This window comes from Aquarana catesbeiana, unplaced genomic scaffold (assembly GCF_042186555.1).
Source record: "Aquarana catesbeiana isolate 2022-GZ unplaced genomic scaffold, ASM4218655v1 unanchor145, whole genome shotgun sequence".
In the NCBI taxonomy this organism is placed as follows: Eukaryota; Metazoa; Chordata; class Amphibia; order Anura; family Ranidae; genus Aquarana; species Aquarana catesbeiana.
The window spans coordinates 1-5,097 of NW_027362563.1; the positions used below are offsets into that span (position 1 = coordinate 1).

General features: G+C 40.2%; 1 pseudogene; it reads right to left on the bottom strand.

Annotated features, from left to right (window-relative positions):
* Positions 1-2,707: 2,707 nt before the first annotated feature.
* LOC141121322 (retinol dehydrogenase 14 pseudogene) lies at positions 2,708-4,843 on the bottom strand (annotated as a pseudogene).
* Between the last annotated feature and the right edge of the window lie 254 nt (positions 4,844-5,097).

Sequence of the window (5,097 nt, forward strand, 5' to 3'; positions counted from 1 at the left end):
TATTCTATTTTTATTTTTTATTTTATTTCTTTTTTCTTTTTAGTTTATTTTCTATTTTTATTTTATTTTTGTATCTCTTACTTTTTCTCTTTTCTTTTTATTTAGTTTTTATTTTTATTTTATTTATTATTTTTTATTTTATATTTTTTTATTTTTTTCGTTTTTTCATTTTTTATTTATTTATTTTTTATTTTTTTATTTTTGGTTATTTCATTTCACCTTAATGTTTGTTTCTTCTTCAATATCTCGTTTAAATTAATTGGACTATTTAATTATATATATTTTAATATTTGAGTTTACCATGACATTCAAACATTTTTTAGTAATAATTTTTTAGCTCTTATGTGTAATCCCAAACAGCGGAAGTAGCCATCTATCTGTGGGAAGGAATCACACGATGCCAATAAATGAAACTCGGCTCTAATCTTTAGCTTGTATCAGTATATAATATCCTTAGTTTAGAACTGTCGCCAGTGAAGGTCTTTTTCTTTTGTTACTAAGAAAATGGCCGCTGTTAATATATGATAAGGGCTATAGGAAGATGGCCGTGATTGTTCAGCACAGTGGACCACAAGAAAATGGCCGCGGTTCTATTTCCGGTTTCACTAGTTATAAACAAAGCTTCCACAGCCAATCCGGATCCCCTGATGAAGTCACGTGATGACATAACGCGTAGGGGGGGGGTGGCCGCAGGCTGACTAGATACCGGAAGTGACGTGAGAACGGCGTTCAAATGCCACGAGATTTGATTTTATAGCTTATCTTTGTTTATATGTAAGAGTCCAGCTTATCGATTTAATAAAAGCACTTTATATTTAATATACTACACTATTGGGGTACTCTTTTTCTCCCATCCCTTCTCTGTTCTCCCCCCCTGGAAGTACAGGAACATTATGAGGATGTGGATCTAAGGCTTCCATTCAAGCTCGTTACTGGCTGGAGCGGAGGACCCCCTGGTGGTGGATGCTGGAATAGTGGAATAGATTCCTTCACACAACTCTATGGTATTGGTTAAAGACATTGAGGTGAGGGTTCTGTGAGCTTATTAATGGGATTTTATATCTCTCACATGCAAGATGTGGCGATTTGTCTAATCCTATTTCAAAGGAACATTTTGGACATTAATTTAATAATTTTAATTATTTTAATGAATTAATTAATTTTAATAATTAAAACATCTGATTAGAAGATTATCACCATATTGACTTTTATATAATTTATATAATGTAATTTATTCATTAATCCCCCTGGATTGATTCATTACTTCATTTATTAATTATACATTTTATTGTATTTATTAGGCACTGCTTGCACTTTGTATTGCTGGAGCGCGGGATCATTATTTGAATATGTTACAAATAGCAGTGGTGCGATCTGATGCACTCGTCTCAAAAAAAAACTACCTGCCTGTAGTATTATTAGTATGAGAACACCAGCAATTGTCTTCAGGTAGCTTTAGGTGCACACTGTGCAGGGTACACAGTACACTAACTGTAAATACTGTAGCTAATAGGACTAATAGGATCAGAAGAACACCAGCAATTTTCTTCATGTAGCTGTAAATACTGTAAAAACATCTGCCTGCCTGTCAGTAGGAAGAGAATAACAGGAACGGATCTAGCTAAACTGAATACAGTGTATATATATATATATATATATACAACACCTGGGATGTATATATATACACAATACAATGTAATTGCAGCTAACTGACTCTCCTGCCTACTCTATCTAACTTAAATCAAATGACACTGTCTCTCTCTCTCTCTCTCTCTCTATCTGTCTCTCAATGCCGCAACACACTACACAGGGCGCCGTGCAGGCGGCCTTATATAGTGTGGGGCGTGTACTAAACCCCGAGCCATAATTGGCCAAAGCCACCCTGGCTGTGGCCAATTACAGCTCTCTGTACAGACGGCGCTGTGATTGGCCAAGCATGCGGGTCATAGTGTATGCTTGGCCAGTCATCAGCCAGCAATGCACTGCGATGCCGCAGTGAATTATGGGCCGTGACACACCACTCGGATTTGGAGCGAAAGGCCCATATCGTTTCAAATTCGGCGAGCGGACGGACACACAATGTTCGAGTCAAACTCGAAGCTCATCCCTAATCCCTAGGAGTCTTTTGTCTATTGATGGGCCCCCTCACCACCCCAGTCCATGGTGTGCAGGCAGTGAGGAGATGATGTGCTGTAACCTCTAGCAACCAGTGAGCAGTGTTACTGTACAGTAATCTCTAGCAACCAATCAACAAGCAGAAGTCATGTGCTGTAACCTCTTTAGCAACTAATCAGTGATCCGTAATGTGTGCTGTAACCTCTAGCAACCAGTCAGTGAGCAGCAATGATATGCTGTTACCTCTAGCAGCCAATCACAATCATTGCCTGATCTGATACAGTAAACTGATTTTGAGTCTAGCTGTTTATTATTGTATGTCTCAGAGCATATGTAAAGAGAAATTGCATGGGGGGGCAAGAAAATTTTTGCCCAGGGTCCAATCAGTATTAAAGACGGCCTTGGACCCAAGAAAGGGTGACCCACCTTGGGGGGCATGGGAGCCCCTTGGAGTGTTGTCACATGAAAAGATAGGAGAAAATATTTACAGAAATGTGAGGGGTGTACTTACTTTTGTGAGATACTGTATATACATACACATACACACAATGTGAACCGTCTGCATTCCTATGTAGCAAAAAGTCCAGCCGTCTCACCTTAGACATTTTTTATTTTTATTAATAACGCCCATGGGGATTATATGAAGCAGTGCAGATGATATGCGTACCCATCAACATATGGGGGATTCTAAGTAATTTTGTAGCAAAAAAATACTGAATTAAATAAAAAATAGTGTCAGAAAAATATAAAGATAAAATCATTATTATTATTATACAGGATTTATATAGTGCCAACAGTCTGCGCAGGACTTAACTTCATATGTAAACTGCCAATTTTAGAAAATGTTTGAACCAGATAACTAGGAACAAAAAATGTGAACAATTATAATTAAAAATATATATGTGAGATCAAGTCCTTTACATTTTTTTTTTATATACTGTCACCAGTGCAGTACAGCTTCATCATGTGACTGGTGTGGTCAGAGACACTGACTGGTGACAGTACGAAGAAAAAAAAACTATTAATCTTTTTTTGCAATTTTTTATTTATATTTTAATAATTTTTTTTCTATTTTTTTTGGTAACACTCTATGACCAGAGCAATATAATGTTACCATAGTAACATTGTACTACTCTGGGGAAGTGATCAGAATTTTTCTTTTTTTTAACACATTATGATTGCTTTTAGCAGTGTATTAAATTGCTATAAGCAAGCATTTCATGGAATGAAATGGATTCAGTTTGTTTTCTTGTGATTTGTCAAAGCTAATCACATGGTACAGATGGGCTGTGATTGGCCCTGTCTGTATCATGTGATCACACTGACCAATCACAGCTAGCAACACAATTGTATACAATGGTTGGCTATAAAAGGAAGCCATCCATTGTGTAGAACCATCGTGTGATCTGCTGCGATTGGTCACAGCGATCACATGGTACCGGCAGCGAGCCGGTACACTGATCATCATTGGCCGTGTCTGGTGGACGCAGGCGGTGACAGATCGCGCCACTGCATGGCCCTGCACGGGGCACGATCCAGGAGGACGTCATATGATGTCCACCAGATCGATGAGAGGCCCGCCCAGCCTTCATCTTGTTATAGGCCCGGCGGGAAGTGGTTAAAAGTAGTGAATGTGCGCTTGTTTGCACCCCTCGTGTATCCAGGGGAGACGCATCTCTAGTTGATATAAGCTCCTTCTCCCGTGAATCTCTCACATACACCGGATTGGCCCAGAAAAAAGTAAGGTTTCTCATAGTGTAGCTAATTTATTGCAGTCTGCTTCCTGAAGACGTCATTGGGACGAAACACATTGAGACGGAGCTTCCAGGTAGAGAGGGTTTAGTATACACGCTAACTGTGTTTATGTATAATCGGAAAGGACTTGACATCCCATATATTTCTAATTATTATTGTTCACATTTTTTGTTTGTATTTGTCCAGATCACATATTTTATGAATTGGTAGTTTATATATTCATGAAGTTAATAAAAATTGCTTTAAATATTTAAATTAATATTATATTTTATATTTATTTAAGCACATGATCTATACTCTATACAGTTTGCTTATTGTGTGCTTTAATTGGTAACCACTAGCGCCCCCTATATTTCACATCGCCATAACAAAAAACATACCGGGTGACCTGAGTCCCGAGCTCCGGGGTTAGATCTTTTTCTTATACACATTGGGGTTGGGGGGGTGTCGGGGTATGAAATATTCGAATGTTCGCTGCATGAATGTGGCCAACATCCGCACAGCTTTATTCTGAGTAATCTGAATGTGTCCTATGATTGTCAGCGCCATCTAGTGGCCATAATGCATTTATTGATGTATTATGGCCACTAGATGGCGCCTACGATCATAGTGATGGTTGAGGTGAGACAGATCCTCATGTAACAAGTAAGGAGGACAGAGGAGTCTTTCTGGTGAATGGGGGGGGGTGTATGCAGACCTCGGGGGTCACAGTAACCATCAGGCTTAGCCCTGAGTTATGACTTTTCCAGATACGAGATTGCTTGTGTTGGTCACCATCATTGTCCTGGTCCACCAATCCGGTTGGTTGCAGCCTCACTTGCCTCCCACAGCTTCTTGTTGACAGCCGGATCCCGAGCCTTCTCCGAGGGAAGTTCAATCACACAGTCGCTGTCCACATACTGCCCATTCAGACCTTCGGCCTCCTCCGACACTGCACAGAATATGGTGCTGGCCACCCCCTCCTCCGCTGACTACCATGGGGGGAAAAAAAGGAGAGTGAGTGGGGACATTATAGATCAGGATGAGACGGGACGGAGAATGGAGGAAGTGAGATGGGACAGGGAATGGAGGAGGTGAGACGGGATGGGGAATGGAGGAGGTGAGATGGGACGGGGAATGGAGGAGGTGAGATGGGACGGGGAATAGAGGAGGTGAGACGGGACAGGGAATAGAGGAGGTGAGATGGGACGGGGAATGGAGGAGGTGAGATGGGATGGGGAATGGAGG